Source organism: Ananas comosus, linkage group 5 (assembly GCF_001540865.1).
Source record: "Ananas comosus cultivar F153 linkage group 5, ASM154086v1, whole genome shotgun sequence".
Taxonomy (NCBI): domain Eukaryota; kingdom Viridiplantae; phylum Streptophyta; class Magnoliopsida; order Poales; family Bromeliaceae; genus Ananas; species Ananas comosus.
In genome coordinates, this window is record NC_033625.1 from 4433054 (window position 1) to 4447294 (window position 14241).

Sequence of the window (14241 nt, forward strand, 5' to 3'; positions counted from 1 at the left end):
TTTTATAAGTATAGACCATTTTCTACTTATAAATTTTTGGATTAATTTTCTAATTAATTCCTGATTTAAATTCAAATTTTAAATTTTTATTTTTGATGACTAAAGTGAAAAATAAAATTTAGAGACCAAAATTAACATGCAAAAAAATGCTAAATAGGCGATAGCACGATAATATCGTAAAATGTTAAACCTCTTTTAACAGTACCATTTTATTGCGATGAAATCAAGAGATTTAAAAATTTGATTGCAAAAAAAAAAAAAGATTTAAGGGCAACAAAAAAATAGTGAAAAGTTTGGGACCAATGTTCGATTAATTCTTAAATAAATTGTTGTTGGCCCCACAACCCCCCAAAATAAAGGGAGGCCTTCTTTAAGGTTCACAATTTATCTTTATATATATATATATATATTGTAGAGTTACTATGCTATCGGAAGTATAAGAGAGTTGGTGCTTCCGATTTTTTGGCCATTGGATCAAACATTGTACGGTTAGGATGATAGTGGTCCCTTTAGGGTTGAGTGGTTCCCATTGGATAATAATATTAATCCAATGGCCAAAAATGATCAAAAGGGTTGATCTAAGGGCTAAAAAATCGGAAGCACCTACCTTATACTTCCGATAGCATAGTAGCTCTACTCATGTTGGTACCAAGTTTTCCGCCGTTAGATCTATCATTTTGATCGTTTTCACCTGTTAGATCATACTATTCAACCAACCACCCACTCAACCTTAGGGGACCCACATCATCCTAACCACACATTTCTTAATCCAATGACCAAAAACTTGGTAGTACCAATGACTTGGTGCTATTAATAGTATATTAGCTTAGTTATATATATATATATATATATAATAAAGATTAAATCAAGAGATTTGAAAATTTAATTGTAAAAAAAAATAAAATAAAATTTAATTGTAAAAAGGAAGATTAGGGACCAAAATAAAAATAGTGGAAAGCTTACGAGCCAATGTGCAATTAATTTTTAAAAGATTGTATGTGGTACAAAAAGGTTTTTGTATGTGATTTAAAAAAAAAAAGAAGAGTTGAATACTAAATATGGTATCGTTAAAGTATGTAAAATAATCATATACTAGTTAATGACCCGCGTGATGCGGCGGAAAGATATTATTATAGTAAATTATTATATATATATAGGAAGGTATTATTATAGTAAATTATTATAATATATATATAGTTCAGCTACTATACTTTTATGATTATTAGACTCCTTTCTACTTATAAATTTTTGAATTAATTTTAAGATTAATTCCTTATTTAAATTCAAAATTTTGAATTTTTATTTTTGAGGACTAAAGTGAAAAATAAAGTTTAGAGACCAAAATTGATATGCAAAAAAAAGCTAAATAGGCGATGGCATGATAATATCATTAAAATCTAAAATCTCTTTTAACAGTGCCATTTTATTGCGATGAAATCAGAGGTTTGAAAATTTGATTGCAAGAAAAAAAGATTTAAAGACAAAAAAAAAGTAAAAAGCCGGGGACCAATGTACGATTAATTATTAAATAAATTACTGTGAATCCCACAACTCCCAAAATAAAGTGAGGCCTTCTTTAAGGTTCACAATTCATCTTTATGTAATAATAATAAATATAATAATAATAAAGATTAAATTAAAAGATTTAAAATTTTGATTGTAAAAAAAAAAGGATTAGGACCAGAATAAAAATAGTAGAAAGCTTATGAACCAATGTGCAATTAATTTTTAAAAGATTGTATGTGGGCCCCCCACCCCCCCTCCAAAATAAGGGAAGGACTCCAAAGGGCTGCCCTTTCATGTTTATAAATAATAATAATAAATATAATATAATTTTTAAAAGTTTAAATTACCAATAAACGGTATTAATATTTTATCTTCAACATTTTTCCCACGCTTGGACTTGAAATTTTTTTGATAAATTTTGAATTACACGGGAGAAAAATAAATAAGATAAAAGACTTGGCGGGATTTGAATTCAGAATATGTTATTCTGATCATGTTAAATTATGTAATAATCATTTGTTTCAAAAAACACTTAAGATTTTAGAAAACATCGTTCATTTCGAATTACTTTAATATAGTATCAAACCCGGACGTTTGATTATACTATTCATCTATCCGAAAGTTAGATACATTTTTTTCTAGATGTGCGACGGATGTTCATGAATCCAAACAAGGACCTTATTTTTCTTTCTACTAAATTCTTTACTTCCCGAACTTGCTGTTACGTGCTTTCGTACGAAAATCTCTCGACTGGCCAAATGAAGCTTGGTTTAATTTCTGGACGTAGGGTCGGGTCAGGCTCGACCCACTTTTGTTGAGCGGGTTAGATCTTAAATTCTAAACCCTAAAGACCAACCCAAAAAGAAAGAAAGAAAAAACTGGATAGGTCTCTAATTAATTTCTAGTTGATTCCGTCTTAGGTCCAAATTTTTGCAATTTGAACGAGCCAATGGTTTGCTTGATCTGACCACTTTTGACCACTCAGTACTGTGTGTTTTAATACTGGCCAGGTTGAGTCCTGACAGAGTCGACCCCATCTGAAACATGGCTCAATTCTTCGTTTGTCAACTTAGATTGCAATTTCATCACCAATAATAATCCTTAGGAAACTTCTGTTTTCTCCTGATATTAGGGTATGCTTATCTTTGTAGATTTCGAAGATTGGACTCGTCGTTTCGAAAGAATTGTATGCATTAGTGTTTGTTCCAGTACCAAAATCGCATGATCATTCTGACGATCCTACTTATAACTGTATAGAGATCGGCCTTTCGATTTCGACAAGATGAGAACAAAACTCGAGTTTATGAAACTTACAAAATTTTTGCTCTCTTTTCGCCTTCGCCAGAGAACATTTTGGTTTTACTTGAAATATACTAATGAAAATTTTATATTGATGTGCCGATCGATAGGTTTTGTCAAGAACAGCGTTACATTCGCATCATGTCATCAGCAACAAGTCAATTATATCTTTTTTTTGAGAGAAAAGTACAGTAAAAATAGTTTTTCTAATAATCATGGTGTAACGAGCGAATCCAAAGAGGACAATATTATTGATATAACTAACATATTCTAAACTTTTCACCCGTAGCAATAATATCAACATATAAATAGGATTTGAGTCGAGACGTGCAGGCTTATTGTATCGCCGTGCTGTAATATTGGCATACTGGTATGCCTCTTGTCAAAAATACAATAATTTTTGGCTCACTCAACTAATGACTCTCTTTGGAATAAACTTCGTCTTATTAAAATTTTAATTATTTTATAACTTAAATTATTTTTTTAAAATTAAAACTTTGAATTAGAGAATAGAGTTTGAAAATTTCTTACTTCGTTGGCTAGCTAGTACCCCCATCATGTGCAGCAATATATATGTATAGAGTTGTGCTAGAATACTATCAATAGCAAACGGGTTTCGTTGCCACTCATTTGTTTTCGATGATGGAGCCTCCAAATCGACGATCGGCATCGTTGAACGTGATCTATACTACTTAAAGTGTTTAGAAATTAATTTTCAAATCTTTTCAACATCATTTGCCTAATGATTAAAGGATTTCAAAATTTGTAATTTTAATGGTCGATATGAGGCGTTTTCTTGTTTAATGGCGTAAAGATATCCAAATCAATTGAATTTTTGTTAGAAAATTCTTTAAACTATTTAAAACAAGATCTATGCTCTTGATTTTGATTACAAAGCTCCTATCATCATTTTTTAAAGAATATTCATTTTCAGCCATTCATTTTTGTGTCACTCGATGGATAAGAGAACAATATCAAAAATGTATGGAATTTGATTTCTAAACACTTCAAGTGGTATAAATCATATTCAACGGTACCGATCATTAATTTTGAGGTTCAATCATCGAAAACAAATGGATGACAATGGAGTCCGTTTGCTATCGATAGTATTCTAATTCAACTATATATATATATATATACTAGTTATAGTGCACGTGCAATGCACGTAACATTTAATTAAATTAAATTTATATTTATATTTTAAATTTAAATAATTATTTATGGTATAAATCTATTTATCAGTTAGTTTTTTTCTAAAATTAATTTTTTTAATATGTATCCAAAATTTAAAAATTTAAAGTAATTCTAAATTTTAAATTAATAAATTCATATTTAAATTTATGAATAAAACTCAAAATTTGAAATTAATTTTGAATCCATAATTTGAATATAAATAATTATTAAAGACATTAATTTATTTATCATCCCATCTATTTTTCAAATTTGATATATTTTCAAGTTAATTAATTATTTTTAATTTGAAATACTGTTTACACACCCAAAATATTGAAATTTTAATTAATTTCAAATTTTGAATTAAAATATTAATTCACATTTGAAATTATGAACCAAATTTAAAATTTAAAGCTGATTTTATAAGCTTATTTAAATTATTTTTTTTTCAAATCTAATTTTTTTTAGTTAGCTAATTGAGAGATAGTAGATACAAAATATTTTTAATGTTTGTTGCATAGAGATTTTCGTTTTTTTGATAAGTATGGAATATTATTTTATGGGACGCATAAATATTTTTCGGTTAGCAAAAATTTGGATAAGTATAAATTTCTTTCTATTCTCGCAAATAGAATGCAATATCTTTTCCGATTAAAAAAAGGTATGTCTGTGTCAACAACTATTTTAATAATTATCTCAAATCAATATCAATTTGTGAATCATATTTACTGCAAATTTAAAATTTTAAAAAGTAAATTTATATGTTATATTTTACTGAAAAAATATTTCATATTTTAAATATTAGTAGGTAAAATTGAGATAATTTTTATATATTCACTTTTAAAAATATATGATTAAATATTATATATGCGGAAGGTATTATGTGATTGAATATTATATTGGTGGCGGATATTACGTGTGAGAATGAAAATATTTAAAAAATGCGAATATTATTTGTGATAAAATATAATATTATGTTGGCGGCGGTTATTAGGAGGTATGACACACATATAAAAAGTAAAATTTGATACGTACTATCTAAGGGCAATTTAGGTAAAAAAGTGACAGATACTTAATTCGTCAGTCATTGGATTAGATCGAATGACTAAGAATTAATATATTTTATGATAATTTAAAAATAAAATAAAAATTGTACGGCTGTGATTTATTCCATTAAAGTTGAATGAATGATATTATTAGTATGTAATTGGAATTATATTAATAGGGATCGGCATTTTGGGAAAGTGGAAAAAATTTAAAACTCACGCTTTTATAAGTAGTATAGATATATATATATAGAGCTAAGCTGGTATACTATCGGTAGCACGGAGGCCTCCATGTTACCAAGTTGTTTTCAATGATGCGACTTCCAAATCGACGATCGGCTTCGTTAAATTTAATCTACACTATTGAAAGTATTTAGAAACTAAATTTCATAATTTTTCGGCATTATTTACTTATCAAACGAGTAGTGTAAAACAACTTGGTAGCACGAAGGTCTCCGTGCTACCGATAGTATACCAGCCTAACTATATATATATATATATATATATATATAGAGAGAGAGAGAGATAGAGAGAGAGAGAGAGAGAGAGAGAGAGTTTTGTCAGAATACTATCGGTAGTAAACGAGCCGTTTTACTTCTTATTTGTTTTCGATGATAGAGCTTCCAAATTGACGATCTGCTCCGTTGAACATGATCTATACCATTTGAAGTGTTTAGAAATCTAATTTCAAATCTTTTCGACATCATTTGCCTAATGATCAAAGGGTTTCAAAATTTGTAATTTTAATGGTCGATAAGAGGCGTTTTTTCGTTTAACGGCGTAAAGATATCAAAATCAATTGAATTTTTGTTAGAAAATTCTTTAAATTATTTAAAACAAGATCTATACTTTTGATCTTGATTACATGACTCCTATCATCATTTTTTAAAGAATATTAATTTTCAGCCATTCATTTTTCTGTTTACTTGATGGATAAAAGAACAATATCGAAAGTGCGTGAAATTTGATTTTAGGTAGTTTAATAGTTAGAACATATTTAACAGAGCGATCGTCAATTTGGAAGCTCTATTATCGAAAATAAATTGGTAGTAAAACGCTCGTTATATTCGGTATATTCTACTTCAACTATATATATATATTAATATTATATATATATATATATATCAATCCTCCCAGATTGGACAACGTCAACGTTTACATAGCGTGATGTCTCCGCCCGACAAATGAGGAACGTCCAGCTGCCACAAGTGTACGCGCTGTTGTACTACGCTGGAGCAACGCGGAAGCGTTAAACGCTACGATAGTAGGATGTGGTCGAATTCGAAATTGGACCTTTAAAGTTCGAATCCGAATCCGCAATAAAAATTAAAATCTAATCCGAATCCGAATATTTATTTTTTTAATATTTAAAATATATTATATTAAATTTAAAATTTTAATATATATATAATATCATAATATATATATATATATATAAATATATATATATATATATAGGCTTTGCCTTTAATGAATCTAGCTAGAGAACTAAAATTTAAAATAGCTGTTGAAGTCCAAAAATATTGTTTTTTTTTTTTCTCACGCTTAATTAAATTTGTGAGATCTAAATTCGGGGGACTACAATCAAGGAAAAAAGAAAAGTCGATAAAATATTAGTGCGTCGGTTCTCGGGAGTGCCCTGCTGTTTTTTTTATTGTATTTTTTATAATATATATACCATTCGTGTAGCATGTCCATTTGAATATTGTGCCCAAATGTTCAAAAATGCGATACCAAAATTTAAAAAACAGAATTACTTTTAAACTCAATTTGTTTTGTTTTTGGTTTGAACTATTTTAGTAAATTTTAGTGTTGGTATACTTGACATGTATAAGGATTTTAAATACATTAATTTTCAGATGATTTCTGAGTTTAATATTTTCTTAATTTATAAATGCATAGTCTCATTATTAAATCTTTGTTTCTTATTTTTCCCCAGTTGTTACGACCAACTTTACCTGAGTTTTCAGTTTTCCATAGGTATGAACACAACAGTAGAATACATGACACACCAGATTCCCAAGGTTTTCTTTAATTTATTTTCAAATTTGACTAAAAATATTGAAATCTAATTTGAAATGACGAAAATTTCAAGAACACTAAATTCCCCAAAATTTCCTGAGGCTGATTGAAGGTATATACTAATCAAGAGAGATGAAACAATAAAAGAACTCCCACTATGCACAAAAAAAAAAAGAAAAAAAAACTGTCAGAAACTCTAGCAATAAAATAAGCAAAGCAATTTCATTAAAAAAAGCGAAAATAATATTCTTATTGCCATCAAAATATAACGTCATTAAGGATAACGGAAGAAAAATATAAAACATTACCAGTAATTTGTATATGCAAATATATGCAATAATAATTCAAACCATACTATATGAATATATTTTAATCATCTTTAATTTTACCTGTAAATTGAAGGTGTAACAGGAAAAAGTAAAAAGAGAGGAGGAGTATATAATATATATTACTGCCCCACTTATGGAATATATAACCACCAAGCACCATCCATAAATTGGGATGTGAAAGTGTTGGCATCTTATTTCCTCTTAATTCCACACATTTGGAAAGTTTATAGTTATATATATATTCATGAGAAACAACCGTATAAGAGTCGAGTTATTAAACCAAAGCACTATTTGTACTCATATATATTCTATCATAATGCTTTACTCCATCTTTATGTGATTAATGAGATACTCAAGAGGGTATTGTTTTTGTAGGCATATTATTCTTATGAATGCATTAAAATAAAATGTGCATATAAAGTTTGCGTATGTGTACACACTATACTTGTTTGTACGTACAGAGTTTTTGTTGCATGGATTTAGACAAATCTAAAGAGAAGCATTATCGGATCCCACTGTAGATACTCTCTCTTCTTCTTTCCCATGTACAAAAGATTTAATTAGCTAGTTGAAGCTATTCTCTTATTTTTCCTTTGTTTATGCATTTTAAATGATATGTCATCTCATTTAGAATATAATGATGATATATAGGATCATTTATCAATGGGTTGTTTGTGGGCACGGGTGATCATTATATAATATATATATATATATATAGCCACATCATATATATAAAAATATATACAACTTATATTATATGCACTATAAATATATATCCGCTGGCTCCGGTGAAATACTAATAGGATTAGATGCTTTGTGATTTAAAGTTAATAATTATTAATTTTTGCATTTTTTGCTGGAGCGGAAATTGGAAAAAGTTTAAGCGGAAAATTTTTCACTACCTCTCAAATACATTAATATCATAAATACCTTGTAAATTTTAAAAATTTCATATATGGCCCTGCAAAAAAAGCATTTAAAAATTTTCAAAAAATGCCCTCGTAACTATTGCTCCGTTATGTTTAGGTATAATAAATTCAAAATGTCGAGTTTCCGATTTTACCCTCAATACTTTTCAAAAAACGAATTTATGTTTACTAACAGGAGCAATCTAAGTTAAATATGAAATTTTAAATATAACTAACTAAATAAATAATAAACAAAGATTTAGGACGCTAGTATACTAAAGAAATCACCGGAATAATGTAGTCTAAATGTTAAAACAAGATAATGAATAAAAGTTAGGTATTAAATAGTATAATCATAAATTAATATAGCCCTCAAATATTTCCAACTCATGCGGCCAAAATAAAATTTCAAATTTTAACCGTGTTAGACCGCCATTCTAACTATAATTTAATATGACTTGACAGTGACGAGTTACAACGGCAGAGGATGTTTTGAAAGAAGTATGATTTAGAAGTTATTGATCTATAACGAAAATTTTAGGGACATTTTATGTTATTTTTGAAATTTAGCGGAGCGTAGCGATAAATTAACCCAAAAACAAATAGGAAACAAATAAGGTTAAAAAGGTAATTTCATTATTTTTGGAAGTAAATGAAAAAAAAATACTAAATTGACGGATGTCGGAAAAACTTAAAGGGAGCGTATTTATGAAAAATATTATATTTAGAGGGGCATTTGCTGAAATTTTTAAAGAATTTAAAGTGTATCATGATATTTCCTCTCAAAGATAACCTGATAAAAACATGAACCAATTAAGATTAGTCTTAAACATATTTCAAATGTCCATATTCTCACAAATATTCAAATGCATTCAAAGTTCTTGATTAGTTCCGTATATTTTTTTGGATTCAATATGGCAAACTATTATGGAATACGTTTCTATTTATGGATTGCATGGAACATTCAAGATACGCACTTATATATTCTTAAGCATTTGACTATATTCAATAGAAATTAATTTTCTTTGTACCTACTTCTCTGATTTTCATCTGCACTTTTAATCTGAACTTAATAAGCCATGTTTATCAAAGCTGATATAGATCCAATAATAACTTTTCAAATCGTGAGGATCCCGAATATAATTTATGTGGCATTTAATCGACCTCCAAAGAGTTAGAACTTATATAATACTAAGATAAGTTACTATTTTTACGTGTAGATTAATTAAATGTATTAAATCTGACCAAATTAATCAATTAATGATTGTCAAATTTAATAAATATCGTTTATGATAAAATTACATACAATAAAGAACGATTATACCGATATTTTTAAATATCGATACAGAGCCACAAAAATGTGCTCGCTCAAATTCTGCCATTTTTAAAAGCGTTGCTATATTGTGGGTTGCCTATATATAGGGCGCTTAATGATTTGACACCCACTCCTCTTAGCATATGTGGGCAGAGGGACACGTGACTCGTAAGTGCCTATGTTCCTGCGAGATTCTCATAGCCGACATTAGTGCCAGATCCCTACTCGTCAGTTGCAGCGACGGGAGGAGAAGGAGATGCGTGATCAATTTTTCATTCTTTTCTTTTCTATTGTAATCAGATTCGATTGGGCTGAGAATGTGGTTAGTGAGTTAGACAGAAATTTTATTGTTTATTAAATTGCGACGTTTTATATTGTTAGGCCTTTAAGATATTTTTAAAATTTTGGATAAATAGAACATTTTAAAAAGGTTTTTAAAAATTGTGTTCCTATAATCTAACTTTGCTTTACTGCAACACATTTGATTATTAGAAACAATGAATTATTGAGTGCGGGAATACACTAGATGTAGATGATAAAAAACGGCGGGTTATTATAGATAGGCTGTATATGTCGCGTAGCACGAAGGCCTCCGTGCCTACAGGTGTTTTCAATCAAAGCGGCTGCCAAATCGACGATCAGTCCGTTAAGGATTGATCTACACTATTAAAAAATATTTGCGAAGCTAAATTTATAATTTTCAAAATCATTTAGCTCATGATCAAAATTCTTCAAATTGACAATTTTAATGATAGAGGTGATGCATTTGTAAATTTAACGCGCCTTATCAAATATAATCCAAAATCAGGATGAAATTTTGTATAGAATTTTTTTTTTACTATTTTAGAGTAATCAAGTACCGCCTGATTTTAATTCAAGTCTTCTATTATCATTTTTTATGAGATATTTATTTTCGCTGTTTCATTTTTAGACTCCTCGTTGACTAGGATAAATGATACACAAAAGTATGAAATTAGTTTCAAATACTTTAAATAATGTTAGATAAAGCTCAAACGGAGCGATTCGTCGCTTTGAAAGCTGCCATCATTGAAAACTGGTAGCACGGAGGCCGTCTCCGTGTACCGATTAGTATATCTTATATATATATATATATATTATATATATAATAGTAGAACCAACTAGCTGGAATACTATTAATAGCACCATACTTGGTCGCTATTAGTTTTCGGCCCTTAGATTAAAAGGAGTGTCGCGGTTAGGGATGATGGCCCCTTAGGGTTGAGTGGCTGTTGGTTTAATAGTAAAATCTAAGGCATAAAAATTAATCAAATGGTTTAACCTCTAACGGCCAGGAAACTGATAGCACAAGGTTGTGCTATCAAATAGCAATGCGGCCGGGGGGGGAAACTCTCTCCCTCTCTTCTCTTCTCTCTCTCATCTCTCTCTCTCTTCTCTCTCTCTCTCTATATATTATATATATTATTATATATATTTGAGCTAGAAGCAGACACAGAAAAATTTGCGAAATTTAGATATTTAAAGAGGTATACACGTGTGTATTATATTTATTGTCTTACCAAAGCGGAACGTTAATTAAGTAGATTGAGTTTAACACCTGTTTAATTTGAAGGATTTGAGGCTGGAAATAAAAATCGAAATGATCCATTTTCGCTGTTAGTATTTGATTTGAGAGATTGACATTCAAATTTTTATTTTCCGGAGGAAAATCAAATCCTCACAAAATGAATCTCTCCATGGAGATGGGAATAAACTTCAATTCCGAAAGAAATGAAGGAAAAAAAATATCTTTTTTTTTCCACTAACAGTTATTTAAATTCAAATATTAATTTTTATTTAGTTTAAATTATAATCTTATATTTAAATTTAAATTATGGGTTGAAGTTCTAATCTTTAATTTTTCTTATTTTCAAATCTAAATTCTAATATATAAGTTTTATATTTAAATTTAGTACTAAAGTTAAAATTTGATTTTGGACTTAAATTTCAATTATAAAGTCAATTATAAGGTGCAATAAAATAAATAGACCGAATTTTGCATTCATAAATCATGATTCATGAGCTTAAGCCTTATGGTTGATTAATTTGGATCTGAACTTCTTCCTTTTCACTGAAAGTAGGATTTTTTTCTTTTCATTTTTTTTTAGGATAATGCTCTGCGTACTCTGGAGCGAAGGGATGTCAATGGATACAGATATTCGAAATTTTATCTAAATTCGAATTCAAACAGAGTGGCTTTATCTGATGCTAAATGGATATAATTTCGGATATGAATATCAAAAATAAAAGCTCGACGAATTTGGATTCGGGTATGGATTTTGATTGTACCCGACTGGAACCCAAACCTGACCCGAATCCGACCGAAATCCGAATTTATTTTACATTATATACAATATGTATATAAATGTTTGATGTTATATTTGTATTTATATTTCAAAAATTTAGATTTAATATAATATATTTTGAATATTGAAAAGATAAATAATTATTTCGGGTTCGGGCTCGGGTTCAGATTTCGAATTTTTTGTCGAGTTCGGGTTTAGATATGGATTTTTAAAATCTGTCGCATTCGGGTTTGGGTTCGGATTTGGATTTTGGATTTAGAGTCGAATTTAGATTCGGATTTTTGAAAATCCGCCTCGAATCAGGCCGTTGACACTCCTACTGGAGTGTCCTTCAAATATTGCTTAGGAGTCAGGAATTACACATGACAGCTAGTGATATGTCCGTTCTTATATTTTATAATTCATATTCTTAATTGGTGTAATGTTCAGGCATGGAAAAATTCTTACGATATTCTTAATAAGTCGGCAGTTGTATATCGCAATTGGTGATTATCTTTTTTTTTTTTATCAAATTTATATTAGCGTCTAATCAATTATCAACTGACACGTGTATAATTTCTAACTCACCAATGACATTCTTGGGAACTTTTTGAGATGAAAGTAGCATTGCTCTTTTTTTATCCTTTCACATGCATCTTTATGAATAGTGTGTTGATAAATCAAAGTTATTATTTTATACAAAAAATTGTTACTAATTGACCTTGCAATTTTTTGGACTATGAATAGCAAAGCTTTGTTAGTTTGTACCTTAAAATGGGCCCCTCCAAGTGTTGGGGAAACATCAAACAAAGTGAGGAGGAAACATCACCTTTAGAGAGCTTAGGCTATGGTGATGCTTAGTTGAGAAGAGAGTCCCTTTTTAGTTTATTTAATTTCCCTTTTTCAATTAAGTTTTTTTTTTTTTTTTTTTTNAAAGCTTCTAGAAAAACCCAACAGGGGGCCTCTTTGAAAATTTGCTCTTCTTAGAACAAAGCTATTCATACACCGTATTTCAGAGTGTATGATTTACACTCATCCATCTAACGGATGGGATTAATTACGAAGCGCATCCATTTATGTCATTCATTAGATGAACGAGTGTAAATCATACACTCCGAAATGGAATGTACATGTTTTTTTTTTTCTATTTATTAATTAGTCTTACTACATGAGAGTTTACATAATAGAGAGAGGATGATGTAATGTAACATTGAATCATGCATGGAGTATTTGTATGTCTCTACCCCATATCACTATCTTGAAAGGAAAAAAATAACACAAAATAAAATAAAATAAAAATTTTATATATTTGTAGTATGTAGTTACAAACTTTTATTTTGACCTGAAATTAATCTACAAACAAATACTTTGGTACAACATTTGCAGACAATTAACCATAGAATAAATGATGAATTTTCGACGCGGGCCGGTTATTACGCGCGTGATCGGAGACTATGATCACCTGCTAAGATGAAAAATTTGTATTGAATTCACATCACTATCTACTATGTAATTAAATATCGAAAAATCTTACTCAAAGAAGAGTGTAAAATTGTTTAGCTTAGACATGTTTGGTTATTTATATGGTGCTTGGTTATTGCATATAATATAATTTTATTGTTGTGATCAAGTCGATTTGACTATATAATTAGGCTTAATATTAGGCTTAGCTTTAATGAATCTAGCTAAGAGAACTAAAAATTTAAAAATAGCTGAAAGGTCCAAAAATATTTGTTTTTTTTTTCTCACGCTTATTAAATTGTTGAGATAAATTTCGGGACTACAATCCAAGGAAAAAGCAAAAGTCACTAAAATATTAGTGGTCGGTTCTCGCGTGCCCCTGCTGTTTTTTTTATTGTATTTTTTATATATATATACACATTCGTGTAGCCATGTCCATTTGAATATTGTGCCCAAATGTTCAAAATGCGATACCAAATATTTAAAAAACATAATTTACTTTTACTCAATTTGTTTTGTTTTTGGTTGAACTATTTTAGTAAATTTTGTGTTGCGTATACTGTACATGTCATAAGGATTTTAAATACATTAATTTTCAGATGATCTTAGTCTAATATTTCTTAATTTATAAAATGCATAGTCTCCATTATAAATCTTTGTTTTTTATTTTTCCCCAGTTTTTACCGACCAAACTTTACTGAGTTTTCAGTTTTCCATAGTATGAACAAACGTAGAATACATGACACACCAGATTCCCAAGTTTTCTTTAATTTATTTTTCTAAATTTTGACTAAAAACTATTGAAATTAATTAAATGACGAAAGATTCAAGAACACTGAAATTCCCCAAAATTTTCCTGAGGCTGATTGAAGTGTATAT